Source organism: Aotus nancymaae, unplaced genomic scaffold (genome assembly GCF_030222135.1).
Source record: "Aotus nancymaae isolate 86718 unplaced genomic scaffold, 86718_ANA_hifiasm-v0.15.2.pri h1tg000006l, whole genome shotgun sequence".
NCBI lineage: Eukaryota > Metazoa > Chordata > Mammalia > Primates > Aotidae > Aotus > Aotus nancymaae.
The window spans coordinates 54563704-54580181 of NW_026988417.1; positions in this window are offsets into that span (position 1 = coordinate 54563704).

The following is a 16478-nucleotide window of genomic DNA, read 5'->3' on the forward strand; positions in this document are numbered from 1 at the left end:
TTTCAGCTGAAAAATTTAAGTAGATATAATTATGTTTTGGGGAAAAACAGAAAACTATCTGAAATTCATGGAGGGATCAACTAAACTGAATGTATTGAATAACTGACAAGAATCTTAGTAGACTAATCTCCATATTTATAAAAATACCTGAACCTCTTTTCAATTACATCAGCATTTTAATTAACTTAAATGGCACAATACAGTTTTTACATAACTTTAAAGTTGTTACTTATATTTATAAAGGTCATCACTAAAAAGATAACAGCATCCAAAATTCAAAGATACTTTCATAAAAATGATGCCATGAAATGTAAGTATAATCTTTATTTCATCTCATGTCCTACATTAGAATTTCTATTTGTAAAGCATCTCAAAGAACCTTCAGTTTACATCTGCAGAATCTATCTAAAATTTGAATTTGTCTTATACACAAATGAAAGAGTTCAAGGTTACCAGAGTTATTACACCCATAAAATTAAAAACTTTAAAGTTACATCTCAGAAGATTTAATTGAATTTCAGTGAATGAATTAATTAATAAAGGAGCCAACATATCAATCATAAAGGTAGACATAAAGTAGATGCAATAACATAATTAATAATCCAACTCAAATATTCATAATTAGAAATGAAAAAATATAACTATTGGCTCTAGATTGAATCCAGACACTTTTTAAAAATGTGACAATTTTTACTAGCACATTAAAGGAGTCATTATTTACTGTAAATAAATTTATATATGTGTTTAGTAAGCTTTTTAATTCAAATGAATATATTGTATTTGTGCATGTCTGTTGGACAACCTTCATATCTGCATTAACTAATTATTTCATAGTCTAGGTAATGATTTCCTGGCTGAATCATCAATATGTGCAATATTATGTAACAACCTATAAATAACACAGTTGAAACTCTTTAGGAACTATGGAGGTAGAATTGTGTGAAGGCTTAGAAGTTGAAATCACCTTGTCTATACTAGGAGAAGTTGGGAGTTTGATTTTCTATTAGCTAATTAAATGCATTTTCATAATAATAAAAAAAAATACAACCAAAATAAAGCTTATGGTTTTGAAGCTGAAAGAGTATTCTTGTAATGGCTTTAATTAAATTTGAAAATCTGGATGGAAGGTTATTTCTAGAAAAATTTTTCTTTTTTCCTTAATGTTTATTTGATAATTTCATGATATATATGCATACTTCCATAATTTATAATGGGATATATACATGGGTATATAACATATTTATATACTTTATTCATGTGTACATTTACACACATGAATAAAGTATATATATATATATATATATAAAGTCTATAATTATATAGACTTTATGGTAAGACAGTTATTTTTCTATTTTTGTATTTTTGTTGGGATTTTCTCTCTAATTCTCTTTCCCCTCCAACCTTAGCAGGCCCTGCTTTCCAACACAAGCAGTCTATGTTAATAGATTTTATAAATATTTTAATATTTTTATCATGCTTACATATGAAAATTAATTTGGAGGCATATGTACCAAATGAACCTATGCATTTTTTGTTTGCTTTATGTATCTTCTTTTATCTTCCCTCAGCACTATCTTGGAAAATCATGCAAAAACACAGATACAATGATAGTGTATTTTTATGTCTGTCACTATTTTATGGTATGAAGGATCATAATACAATCCACCATTTTCTTTTGGTGACTTCATTTAGTTTAGTTTAGTTGTAATCATAAAAACAAAGACTGTACTAATGTTCTCATACATGCATCTTACTAATTGTTTTTAAATTTTAATGCATAGAGGATAGATTTTCAAGGAATGGAATTACTAGGTTTAAATATTTAGGGATTTTTAGTCTGTAAAGATCTGTTGTACTCATTTGCTTTTCACCAGCAATGTAGGACTAGTTTTTGCTCACATTTTAATCCAGTAATAGAAGTTAGAGATTGTTTGTTTTGTTTTTTGTGGGTTTTTGTTTTTGTTTTTTAGTGGTTGTTGTGGGTTTTTAGTATTTTGTTTTTGTTTTGTTTTATTACCTTACAGTTTAAGGTGAGGAATTATTTTAAATTCACATATATTTCATTGATTAATGTCAATACAGACCGTTTTTAAACATGATTTGTTACATGGATTTGATCTTTTTTAAAAATCCCCTACTAAAATATTTACATATATGGATTAGTTTTTTTCTTATTATTTTGTAAAACCTCACTACATGTTACAAATACTTTACTTATCTTGTGCACTGCTATATTTTCTAACTCTATTGACTTCATATCGAAGTTATTTATGGGGTCTTTTGCTTGGAATAAATTTAATTCTGATAACTTTGAATGTGTGTGTGTGTGTGTGTATACACATAGATTGTCTTTCTAAATGATCTTTCTCTTTAGATAAATAATAGATAGATGACAGAAAAATATAGATAGGTAAAGATATATATAGATACACAGATAGAGATCATATGAGTTACTAAGTTTCTAGAATTGATCAAATATTTCTCCCCTGCTCCTAAATTATACACAGCTTCTCTAGATGTTTTTGCACTAGATTAACTCTTACTTGCTCAGATATGCATATTTAGACTGTCAGGAAAATATTTTTCCACATGATGCAAAATAGAAGTTGTATTTTACTTTCTTCCACACGCATAGCTATTTGTGCAAGCACCATTTATTAAATGATATTTTCTCCATTTTTACTTTTCCCACTTAAAATATTAATACTATATTTATGCTGAGATCTATTATTTATTTCTGTCATTAATCTACATACCAATTTGTATGACAACACTATATTAATTTTAGAATGCTAAATTTGTAAGATGTCCATATTATGTTTTTGTGACATGCCCTCTTTCACTCACTTTTTTTTTTTGAGGCTGTAGTCCAGCGGCGTGATCTCGGCTCACTGCAGCCTACGCCTCCTGGGTTAAAGCAAATCTCTCACTCGGTCTGCCAGGTAGCTGGGATTACAGGCGCCTGCCACCGCTCCCAGCCCACTCTTCTTTTCAGAGTTTACAGTGGCTTTGGTAATTCTTCAGGCGTAGCAGATAATAGGTATAATCTAGAAGTTAAGGACATTATTTTTTCCTAATCAGCTTTGAGGTAATTTATTTGATTAAAATAAAATGTTTTCATAGAGATTCTAAATTCAAATTAATATTGCATCAAATTTGAGAGAACTTTTTTATGATATTGTAGGTTCGAGTTATAATGGCAGCATATCTTTCTATTTGATATTGCTTCATTTTATTTAATAAGATTTTACAATTTCTTTATCCTTTTAATTATCTTTCTTATTTAATTTATTCTTAATTATTTTAGAATGTTCCCTATAGTACAGGTACCATTTTACCTAATTTCAGTTGCTGGTATTTATTGCTGGATTAGTAAGAAAATACAAAACCTTTTTTTTCCCCCTACATTTATTTATGAACAGATTATACCTTTTATCTAAAGAAATGTCTTAAAGTATAATAATAATAAAAAAGAATGTCTTGTTGGCAACAATCATTTTCTTCACATTGTTGATTTAATAAATTGTATTGAACATTTTTCTAAAAGTAATTAACTTTTCATAATTTAAGTAGAGTGTTCTGGATCTACTATCTGGCTCCTGTGATTTTGCTTGATCTACTTGGTATTTTATGTGGAATATTTTTTTCAGATGAGAAAATATCATTTCAACCATTCTAGGCTTTTTGAAGAATTTTATTATATTGATTTGGTGTAGCACAATTTAAATAAAATTAAAATTATTGTTATTTTTACAGTGTGCTGAAACTCAGACATAACACTCCAGTTTGGGTACTTTTTACAGTGGTAGATCTGAAATAATTCTCTAATCTTTTCTAGTAGTTAAATTATTTGCATTTACTACTAATTCTTTGGCCAAACTCATATTTCTGATTTTACTGAGAAAGTATCTGTTATCTCCAGACTTTCAATAACTTTTCATGATGTTATATGTAATAATGGCTTCATTATGTTTAATTGTATTTCTAATTTTTCTTCTTTTGTAAATTTTTTCTGTCTCATTTTTTCTTATTCAAAATATATCCATAATTGTTGATTTTACCTAACTTTTCAAAACTGCAAATTTGTTTTTTCTTTCTATAGCAGTAGTTGTTAATATTTTTTTCTATTTATTGTCTGCTTGTGGATTTTTTCTAACTTCCTACAAATAAAGTTATATCAAGATAAATACTTCTTCTTGAATTTGATTTCTAATTAATTTATATTTCTTGATTAATCATTCCTTTTTTCTTTATAACTGACAAGTTATAAACAAAACTATGTAAGTATTTGTACAAGTTATAAACAAAAATATGTAAATATTTGTATATATTTATGGAGTAATATGTACATATTTATGGAGTAAATAATAGTACATATTTATGGAATACAATGTAATGTTTCAATATATCTATACTTTGTATAGAGATTAAATCAGGGTAATTAACATATCTACCAGTTTAAACATTTATCATCTATAGTGAAAATATTCAGAAATCTTCTATCTTAAAATATATACTATATTATTTATTGCTGCAGTCACATTATTGTGTAACAGAATACCAGTACTTGTTCTTTCTAACTGTAACTTTGCATTCATCAATCAACCTCTCCTGGTATCCTTGCTTCCTTCCCACAACCTCTCAGCCTCTGTTCTACACTTTACTTCCTTGAAATCAACATTTTCAGATTTATCATATGAGTGAAATCATGCAGTGTTTGTCTTTCTGTGCCTGGTTTATTTAACATAACATAATGTTCCACACGTTCATTCAAGTTGCTGCAAATAACAGGATTTCATTCTGTTTTATGGCTAAAGAGTATTCCATTGTATATGGATACCACATTTTTTATGCATTCATCTGTAGATTGGCATTTAGGTTGATTCCGTATCTTGGCTATGGTAGAAAGGGCTGAAATAAAAATGAGGGTGCAGATGTCTCTTCAACACACTGATTTCATTTCTTTTGGATATACACCCAGTAACAGGATTGTAGGATCATATGGTAGCTCTATTTTTAATTTTTGGAGCAACATCCCACCGTTTTCCATAATGGCTGTACTAATTTACATTCACATTAACAAGGTATAAAAGTTTCTTTTTCACCAGCATTTGTTAATTTTCGTCTTTTTTGAGAATAGTTATTCTAACTGTAGTGAGATGATTTCTCATTGTAGTTTTGATTTACATTTCCCTGATAATTAGTTATGTTGAGCATTTTTTTAATATATCTGTAGGTTATTTGCATGTTTTTTTTAAAAAATGTCTAGTCAGATCTTTTGCCGGTTTTTAATTGGTTTATTTAATGTTGGCTATTGAATTGTTTAAGTTCCTTTTATATTCTGGATATTAACCTCTAGTCAGAAGTGTAGTTTGCAAATGCTTTCTCCCATTCCATAGGTGCTCTCTTTTCTTCTGTGATTGTTTCTTTTACCGTGCAGAAGCTTTTCAGGTTGATGCTATCCCATCAATCTAAAAAGGTTTTGCCTTTTTTTTTTTTTTTTTTTTTTTTGGCCTATGCTTTTGAAATATTATCCAAAAATACCTTTTCCCAGTCCAATTTTATAAAGTGTTTCTCCTGTGTTTTGTTCTAGTAGTTTCAAAGTTTCAGGTCTTCGACTTAAATCTTTAATTTATTTAGAGTTAATTTTATATATCATGAGAGATAAGGATATAGTTTTTTTTTTTTCTTTTTTTCTTATGCATGTGGCTATTCAGTAATCTCAGCACCATTTATTGAAGATGCTGTCTTTTTCCCCAGTGTGTGTTTTTGATACTTTTGTCAAAAATCAATTGCATGTAAAAACATGGATTTATTTCTGGGGGTTTCTGTAGTTTATTTCAGTTCCCTATATGCCTGTTTTTATGTCAGAATTATCCTATTTTGTTTACTATAGCTTTGTAGTATATTTTGAAGTCTGGAAATGTGATACCTTCAGCTTTGTTCTTTTTATTCAAGATTACTTTGGATATCCTGGGTATTTTACATTTCCTATACATTTTTAAGGATGTCTTTTCTATGTCTATAAAGGATTTCATGAGTATTTTTATAGAGATTACATTGAATCTGTATATCACTTTGGGTAATGTGGACATTTTGACAATATTGATTCTTCCAAGTTATGAACATGGTATCTGTTCATTTATTTGTGTCCTCTTCAATTTATTTCATCATTGTTTTATAGTTTTCTATTGAAGAGATTTGTCTCTTTGATTAAATTTTCCAAGGCATTTTATATATTTATTTTTTGAAGCTATGCTAAATAGATTACTTTCTTAATTTGTTTTTCAGATAGTTTGTTATTGGCATATAGAAATATTACTAATGTTTGTATGTTTTTTTTTAACCTTCAACGTTACTAAATTTTTTTATTCTAACAGCTTTTTGGTGGAGCTTTAGGGATGTGTGTGTGTGTGTGTGTGTGTGTGTATGCATATATATATATCATAAAATATATAAAAGACTGCGTTCTTTTCAATTTAGATATCCTTTATATATATACTTCATTATATATTCCTAAAGAAAACTACTAGATATACACACAGTAACAGGATTTGGGGATCGTATGGTAGTTCTATTTTTAATTTTAATTCATTTATATATATGTGTGTGTGTGTGTATATATATATATTTGTGTCATCTGAAAACAGAGAGAATTTGACTGTCTTTGTTTTAATTTAGCTGTCCTTTATTTCCTTCTCTTGCTTAGTTGCTCTAGATAGAATTTCCAGTATTATGTTGAATGAAAGTGATAAAAGTGGGCATTCTTGACTTGTTCCAGACCTTAGAAGAAATACTTTCAACTTTATTTACTATCATGTTAGCTCTGGGCTTATCATATATAGCCTTTATTGTGTTGAGATATGTTTCTTCTATACCCAGTCTGTTGAGAGTTTTTATCATGAAGAAATGTTGAATTGTACTGAATGTTTTTTCAGCATCTATTGAAATGATCATATGGTTTTTGTCCTTAATTTTGATTATGTAATATATCAGTTATTGATTTGTATATGCTGGACTATCTTTACTTCCCTAAGATGGAATTCCACTTAATCATGGTGAATGATCTTTTAATTGTGTTGAATATGAATTGCTAGTATTGTGTTGAGGATTTTTGCTTTTGTGTGGTTTTCCTTGTTTGTCGTGTCCTTGTTTAGTTTTAGTATCAGTGTAATGGTAGCTTCATAGAATGAGTTTGGAAGTATTTCCTCCTCTTCAAATTCTTACAATAGCTTGAATAGAGTATACATTAATTCCTAAATGATTAGTATAGTTCAGCAGTGAAGCCATAGGGTCTTAGGCTTTTCTTTGTTACTGCTTCGATCTAGTTGCTTATTACTGGTCTATTCGGGTGTTTCATTTCTTTATGATTCAATCTTGGTAAATTGCATGTGTCTAGGATTTAACCTATTTCTTCTAGGTTTTCCAATTTATTGGAATATGGTTGTTCATAGTAGTGTCTTATCCTATTTATATTTGTGGTATCAATTGTAATGTCTCTTTTTGTGTCTCTAATATTATTTGAGTTTTCTTGGGTTTTTTATTAAACTAGAGGTTTGTCAATTTTATCTTTTCAAAAAAACAGCTTTTTTTTTTGGTAATCTGTTTTTTTTGTTTTGTTTTGTTTTGTTTTCCTTTTTGTTTTTTGTCTCTGTTTTGTTTATTTCTGCTCTGATCTTTGTGAGTTTTTGTTGTTGTTGTTGTTCTTCCTTATACTTATATCAAATCTAAATTTTTCTTTTTTTTCTAGTTCCTTGATGTGCAATGTTAGGTTGCTTATTTGAGATCATTTGTTTTTTGATGTAGGCATTAATTGCTGTAAACTTCCTTCTTAGAACTGCTTCTGCTGTATCTCATAGTTGTTTGTATGTTATGGATCCATAATATTGCTTTCTGCATATTATAGCATCACATCAGTTTCCTCTCAGTATACAAAGTTTATCTGAAATGTATTTATTTACAAATTGTGTGGATACTTTCTTCACATTTCTATTTGTATGTGAATCAGTGAAAACAGTCTGCCAAATATCTATGTTTTGGACATTTTAGTGTTTCTGTGTGTGTGCCAATACACTATTGCTTCTGTAGATTTTTTCCCCACAGACATCCAAATAAATGTGGCATAAATAGATGACAGATTAAGAGACAGATAGGTAAGTAGGTAGATAATTACGCAATTTCCCAATACTCTTACTTACGTTTGTTCTACGGAATTCATTCACTTTCAAAGGAGTGATATTTAGCTCTGTAACTATATGTTTAACAAGTTATCATGGTATTTCTTTTAACTTTATTTCGCATGTTGTGTTGCTATTATACTTGTCTCACAAAAATGAGCCTTTTGTTATTTCATGACATTACATTTATATGTCTTCACAATTTTGAAATAGAATTTCTACTTATATGCCATTAATATTGTGATCTTTGCTTCCTTTTCTTTCATTTTTTGGGTGAATCTTGAGTGGTTTTTTTTTTTTAATGTTTTTCTCTCTTTTTAAAATAAGCTACTATTGTTCTTGTCTCACCTTCCAGATTGTAGTGCTGCTTTGAGAACTCAGGTGACAGCTTGATTTTTCCTTTTTTAATAGATTTTTTTTTAAATCTTGACACATATGATGATATTCTACTTATGTTAGAATTTGGGAGTTCTACAAGTATACGACCAATCATTTTCTATCTCAAACTCAGTAAGACCCTTTAAAACGCAGGATCAATTCTCTCTGCAGCTCATGAACAAAAAATTTTTCTTGGACATTTGTCATTCTTAAGTCTAGAAAATCTCAGAACTGTAGTTTAATGTCAGTACACATTTTCAAGCAAAAAAAGACAAAGATAATGTAAACTACATATTGCCATTTGAAAAGTATTAAGGATGACAGTTGTGACAATTCTTTCACATGGAGTACCAAGTAAAATGAGTAAGGAAATAATAAGGATAAATATAAAGTCAGAGTGGGCAAAAAAATTTAAAAATGTAAATTTTTGTCATAATATATTGTCTAGGGTTTAAGATGAAAACTCAGTTTTTCTTTTCACTTTTGTTAACTAGTATTCTAAATATAGACTATGAATTTAGTATTTAAAAATCCAGTTTATGTTACATAATTAAGAAAAGATGGGTATGACAACATATAATTATTTTCTGAGAACATGAAGGAAATTCAAAGATTAACCATATAAGCAAAGAAAGATATGTGCATTCTGAGCTTGATTTTTGAGATGTCAAATAATTTTTCAATGTAATTAGAAATCCAATTGGATAGATAGATAATGGATGGATGGACAGATAGATAGATAGATAGATAGATTTATAGATTTATAGATGGTACAGAGGAAAGGATTTTGGAAGATTGTAAGCTTGAAAAGTAAGTTTGGAGTAGTTTAGTTCATATTTATCTTCATTAAGATTGTAATTATTTGGCCAAACTACTTAATCGATTTCACAGAATATTTAAAGTACATGCACAAACACAAAGTTGAGATTTTTTATTTTATGAAAAATGTTCACAAAGTGGAATTTTATTCTGAAGCAATTGTATTTTGTCAGGTTTTCACTGAATTATTACTTTTAACTCATTCAGATACATTTGACAGCTTATGACAAAACCAATGGAAAATCTGTAAAATGATCAAACTCATGCTATATTTAGTGAGTCATTTTTCAAAATTTATATGACTCCCATTCAGCTCATAATTAAATTTTATTCTCAAGTGCTACAGTAAATTTTGTAGATTGATTACCCAATACTACCAAAATTATATTTGCAATATGGTATTTTTTTCTGTAATGATTTAATCATTTAATTTTTTTTTTTTTTTTTTTTTTTTTTTTTTTTTTTTGAGATGGAGTTTCGCTCTTGTTACCCAGGCTGGAGTGCAATGGCGCGATCTCGGCTCACCGCAACCTCCGCCTCCTGGATTCAGGCAATTCTCCTGCCTCAGCCTCCTGAGTAGCTGGGATTACAGGCACATGCCACCATGCCCAGATAATTTTTTGTATTAGTAGAGATGGGGTTTCACCATGTTGACGAGGATGGTCTCGATCTCTTGACCTCATGATCCACCCGCCTCGGCCTCCCAAAGTGCTGGGATTACAGGCTTGAGCCACCGCGCCCGGCCTAATTATTTAATTTTTTAAAGCATAAATGTACCTGACCTATGTAAATATTTTGGGCATTCCAAATTTTTTTGACTTAGTTTGTAGTATGATTGCAAGTAGTATTCATGAAGGTAGTATATGTATGTATGTACATAGGAAGAGAGAGAGGGATGAGGAATAGAATTACCTTAATATGATGCATGCATTCTAGATATTGTTTTATGTTGTCATATGTTATTCTGGAAAACAATTTTATATATATATATATACGTATATATATATATGTATAATGCATATCTCAAAGTGCCAATATTTGTGAATATATTTTTACATGTGTATGATAAATTTATTTAGATTAATTTTTTATCCAAATAAATTACTCACATTTTAAACAGAGCAGGAAAATAAAGTTCTTGTTGCTGAAAGACAAAACTAAACACAAATAATTTTTAAAACTGATTAAGTAGGATCTATAATTCTGGAGAAAACAATTTCAACTAATGAAGTAATCATATATTTTAACAGTGGGAATGTGACATGTGTATAACACAATCATTATATATGACACAAATTTTATACTGTGTTTTCTATTTATTCCATGTTAATTTATAGTTATTTTGCATATTACATATTTAATATTACATAAGTAAAAATTAAATTACATACTTTTAAACATTTCAACCTGATTTTTAATTTTTTTTTTTTCTAAAGATTGTGTTTTCTTTCTGTGGTATCCAGTACTTGTTTTATTTCTACTTTTTTGGGAACCTCAACTAGCTATAATAAAACCTTCCAGAAGTATTGTGAATACCCTCTGTTAAGCTTGTTTGTGTCATTTAGAAATGCCAGCGTTGATCTTGCAATGAAGAACCCTTGGGGTTAGTTTGAATAAATTCTATAAACATAAAAATCATTAGTGCTCTGTATTCCAAACACAGAACTTAATTCTGTGTTGTTAATTATATACTCTCAGCAAATCTTTGATGAACTTCAAAACATTACCAATTGTTGAGAGTGATGTACAAAACTTCAAGTTCCAGCTTTGTAAATTTCCACATGTGTTTTATTTAATCCCAATAACTCACCATTATTTATTGTATATACTCATCATTGCAGACAATTACACCAAGTTTGCAAGATTGCTTTTTAAAAGTTAATGAGTAATTGTGTATATAGATTCACAATGCATTGTACCTTGTATTAGTATTAATGTGTGGTGTTAAAATTACAGTCAGAATTAAAGTTAGTGGTAGGGGTTAATCAAAATATCTATGCAGTTATCTTTTTCTTTGACTTGGAGAATTTAGAGCTGCAAGCACTTCTTGAACAATCTGAACTGGCAAAAAAGTTCCCCCTTTCTTACTTTCTCATCCTTAACAGGTATTTACTTTTTTACCAACTATGTTTACATTCATTAGTTTGAGATAACAGAAAATTCTTTCTCTCGAAATACGCTTTACTCTTATGACATGAGGCACCAAATAGAGGAAAGCGCAAAGGAAATCACGAGTCTTCTTTAGTTAGCAATGCCTTTTTCTTTCTTTTTTTTTAGGGGGGGGTTACTTCATAATATATATATATATTTATTGCATTTTAGGTTTTGGGGTACATGTGAAGAACATGCAAGATTGTTGCATAGGTGCATACATGGCAGTGTGATTTGCTGCCTTCCTCCCCTTCACCTATATGTGGCTTTTCTCCCCATGCTATCTCTCCCCAACTCCCCACCCCCTGCTGTCCCTCCCCTATTTCCCCCCAACAGGCCTAAGTGTATAGTGCTCCCCCACTGTGTCCATGTGTTCTCATTGATCAACACCCGCCTATGAGTGAGAACATGCGGTGTTTGATTTTGTGTTCTTGTGTCAGTTTGCTGAGAATGATGGTTTCCAAGTTCATCCATGTCCCTACAAAGGACGTGAACTCATCGTTTGTGATGGCTGCATAATATTCCATGGTGTATATGTGCCACATTTTCCCTGTCCGGTCTATCATCGATGGGCATTTGGATTGGTTCCAGTTCTTTGCTATTGTAAACTGTGCTGCAGTGAACATTAGTGTGCATGTGTCCTTATAGTAGAACGATTTATAATCTTTTGGATATATACCCAGTAATGTGATTGCTGGGTCAAATGGAATTTCTATTTCTAGGTCCTTGAGGAATCACCACACTGTCTTCCACAATGGTTGAACTAATTTGCACTCCCACCAACAGTGTAAAAGTGTTCCTATTTCTCCATATCCTCTCTTGCATCTGTTGTCTCCAGATTTTTTAATGATTGCCATTCTAACTGGCGTGAGATGGTATCTCAATGTAGTTTTGATTTGCATTTCTCTCATGACCAATGATGATGAGCATTTTTTCATATGTTTGTTGGCCTCTTGTATGTCTTCTTTTGTAAAGTATCTGTTCATATCCTTCGCCCACTTTTGAATGGGCTTGTTTTTTTCTTGTAAATCTGTTTTAGTTCATTGTAAATTCTGGATATTAGCCCTTTGTCAGATAGGTAATCTGCAAAAATTTTTTCCCATTCTGTTGGTTGCCGATTCACTCTAATGACTGTTTTTTTTGCAGTGCAGAAGCTGTGGAGTTTGATTAGGTCCCATTTGTCTATTTTGGCTTTTGTTGCCAATGCTTTTGGTGTTTTGGTCATGAAGTCCTGCCTATGCCTGTGTCCCGAATGGTTTTGCCTAGATTTTCTTCTAGGGTTTTTATGGTGTTAGGTCTTATGTTTAAGTCTTTAATCCATCTGGAGTTAATTTTAGTGTAAGGTGTCAGGAAGGGGTCCAGTTTCTGCTTTCTGCATATGGCTAGCCAGTTTTCCCAACACCACTTATTAAACAGGGAATCCTTTCCCTATTGCTTGTTTTTGTCAGGTTTGTCAAAGATTGGATGGTTGTAGATATGTTGTGTTGCTTCTGAGGCCTCTGTTCTGTTCCATTGGTCTATATCTCTCAATGTCTTTTTCTTAACAATAAGATATATGCTTTACAAAATTATCATAAGATTACTTTAGATATGATTTGTCATATATCTGTTTGTAGTCTAAAGAGTAGCTAACTATTGTTTTGCCTTAAATAAGTAAATTTTGACAATTTTCTTTTCAAATTACAACAGTGATATAGTTTGTGTATGTGCCTCCACCCAAACCCCATGTTGAATTGTAAATCTCTAGTATTCGAGATGTGCTTCATGAGGTGATTGGATCATCAAGGTGAATTTCTCATAAATCATTTAACAGATCCCTTTGGTCCTGTCCTTGCTATAGTGAGTTCTTGCAAGATCTGGCTAAAGTGTGTAGCACCTCTCCTGCCTGGATCCCATCTCTGCTCCCTCTTCAACGTCCGTCATGAGTAAAAACTTTCTGATTCCTCCCCAGAAGCAGATGCCAGCTTTATGCTTCCTATATTCAGAGGTGAGGCTTTTAAGAGGTGATTAAAAAATGAGGGTTCTGAAACTATCCCCCAAAAACTTTACAAAATTGATAAAGGAGAAAAAAATGTTTATCTAGGCTTGCAGCATAATTAATAGTAACCATTAGACCAATTTTCCTTTTGATCCACTTTCTTGTAGTTGGTAGTTGCTTACTACCTAGGATAACAACCCTTGTCACAAAATTCCTTGTTCTTTTTCTGTTCTATAGATAAAATCTAAGATGTTGTAAAATGATAAGTTTTCCATTGATCTTCTCCTTTAGGTTCTGTATACCAATAAATTTACACATGCCAGCTGATCTGAAGAGCCCAGAGGAAAACTGACTCCTGGAAGAATGTAGCTTCCACATCCTAATGACTTCATCCCCTCTACTATGACCAATCGACAACCCCAGTTGTCCCAATCGAAAACCCTAGTTTTCCTACACTTCATCCTTAATGATCCCCTTAAACACTCTCACTCAGAAGGCATAAGAATAGTATAATGGTCTTTGGAGACAGTGGGGTATGTGGGAGGAAAGTGAGTAATAAAATACTATATACTGTGTACAGTGTACACTGCTTAGGTGACTGGTGCACCAAAATTTCAGGAATCATCACTAAATACCTTAGTTATGTAACTGAAAACCACCTGTACTCCAAAATCTATTGAAATTTTAACTTAAAAAAAAAAACAAAAAACAAAAACATTGCCCAGAACCTCTTAACAGAATGGATTTGAGGCTTGAGAATTTTTCCCTTTTTCTTATTTAGTGCTTTGTGATCATCAAAGTCTTTCTCTACTGCAGACTCCACTATCAGTGTATTGATCTGTTGCTACACAGCAAGCATATAAACCTGGCATCCTAGATACAGTTCTGACCTCATGAATGAATTAATCTATAGATTGGTTAATGGAAAATTGGTTAATAGAAAAATGGGTCATCATGGGAGATGAACTGGTAGCATTATAAGAAGAGAATGAGAGTTCTGAGCCAGCATATGAACACACACAGCCCTCTAGCCATGGGATACCCTATGCTGCCTCAGGACTCTGTAGAATCTCCTCAAGCAAGAAGACTATCAGCAGATGTGGCCCCATGACCGTGAACTTCTCAGCCTTCATAACTGTATAACATACATTAGTTTCTTTATAAATTACCCACTTCTAGGTTTTCTGCTATAATCAACAAAAATGAACTAAGACAACAACTATATCCCATATAAAAATGCAAAATATATCTCAGACATTTTCCATGTATTATCTCATTAGTTACTCAAAATTATCTAATGTAGACACTGTCTCCCTTACTCATAGAGTAAAATACAAACACCTACACATCTGAACCTATAGCAACTTGATGTCCATGGTCATATAGCTAATGTGACTCTACTACAACTACGGAAAAACTAGTAACTTGAACAATTAATATAATTTTGGAATTATGCTGTTTTAACTCTCACTGTCTCAACTTCTCAATAAATATTAATATAAACATAGGTATTATTTAACTCCATTGTTCATGGTCTCAACAATTAAGCTGCTGTATGCCACAGGCAAAATTAGAACCTCACTCTTCTGAATGTAGAGTTCACACTTGTTTCAGGATACAGGATAATTTAAACTTTCTGTCCATGACCTCACATTTAGATTCCATGTGTGAAATCCAGAAGTACAACTGGATATTATAGAAATTACATATTTTATGTTCAATTGCATAGAGAAATTAAATTAAAATAACTACATCAAGAATTATTTATTCACATTAATAAACTCTTAAGAACTAGATGTTAATTCAGGTTTAAATAAGGCTGTTAGGTTTTTCAACATATATTTCTTTTATTTAGATTTTGTCTTGAGGAAAATTATTATTTCCTATCATAAATACTTTTGAGTTTCTTTTTTTCTAGTTGAATAACACAAAAGAAATTAATGTAAATTTTGCTGGTGAATTATTCTATTATCTTGTTTTACTTTAAGTGCGTATTTCATAAAATGCTCTTCATGGGAAAATGAAATGAATCACTCCTATTAATCTCTAGAAATTAAAGATCTTCAAGAAGAGAGTAAAAATTTTAGAGCTCATAAGAAAGTTTGAAACTTGCTTTAAATGTAATTATTTTAAAAATAATGTATTTCAATTGATACTCAGGTTAATATTATTATAGGTTACCTTGACTTACAATATAATATTTATCCCTTATACACATTTTCACATTTTTTCTTCTACCTTATTTAACAAAACTGAATTATAATACAGGCAAAAATATTTTTTGTGGGGATCCCCCACCAGCGTAGAGGCCCCTCCGTGTCTCCGCCATGACGGGGTTTGAGCCCAGACACGTTTCCCTCCACTGGGTGCAGTCGAGTGAGGTGGGTGCAGTTGAGTGAGGTGGCTACAGGAGGACGTGGGAAATGTTAAGCTTGCAGAGAGTCACTCTCAGTTCACTGCTTCTAAGGCATGACTGAAGTTATGCCAGATTATTGTTTTTCTCTTGAAGTCACTGTTCTGGGCTAATTCTATGACTCTATTTACCCGTAGTCACAGAAGCATTGAGATCATTCACTGTATCACTAGAAAATTGCTACCCTCCTGATTTATTGCTTGCCCACCTGCCTTAACGTCATTTTCTGTAACAATGGATAAGAGGATAAGAATCTTTTGTGACCTTTAGGTAAACTCATATGTTGCCCCCTCCCTTGGTTATTTTGTACTTTCCTTGGTTACTTTGTAACTTTCTGTTTTCTCCCTGATAATGATTCTGTTTTCCCCCTGATAATGATTCTGTAAGAAGACTGATGTCAGTCACTGTATGTAAAACCATATATAAGCTCATGTGCACAAAGAATAAATCGCTGATCTGAGCATAGCTCTTATCAGACCTCCAGACCCATTTCTCTATCTCCCTTTTCTTCCGCACACTCTCTCTTTCAGGTATTAAGACCCTCTTGCTGGTCAAGAGATCC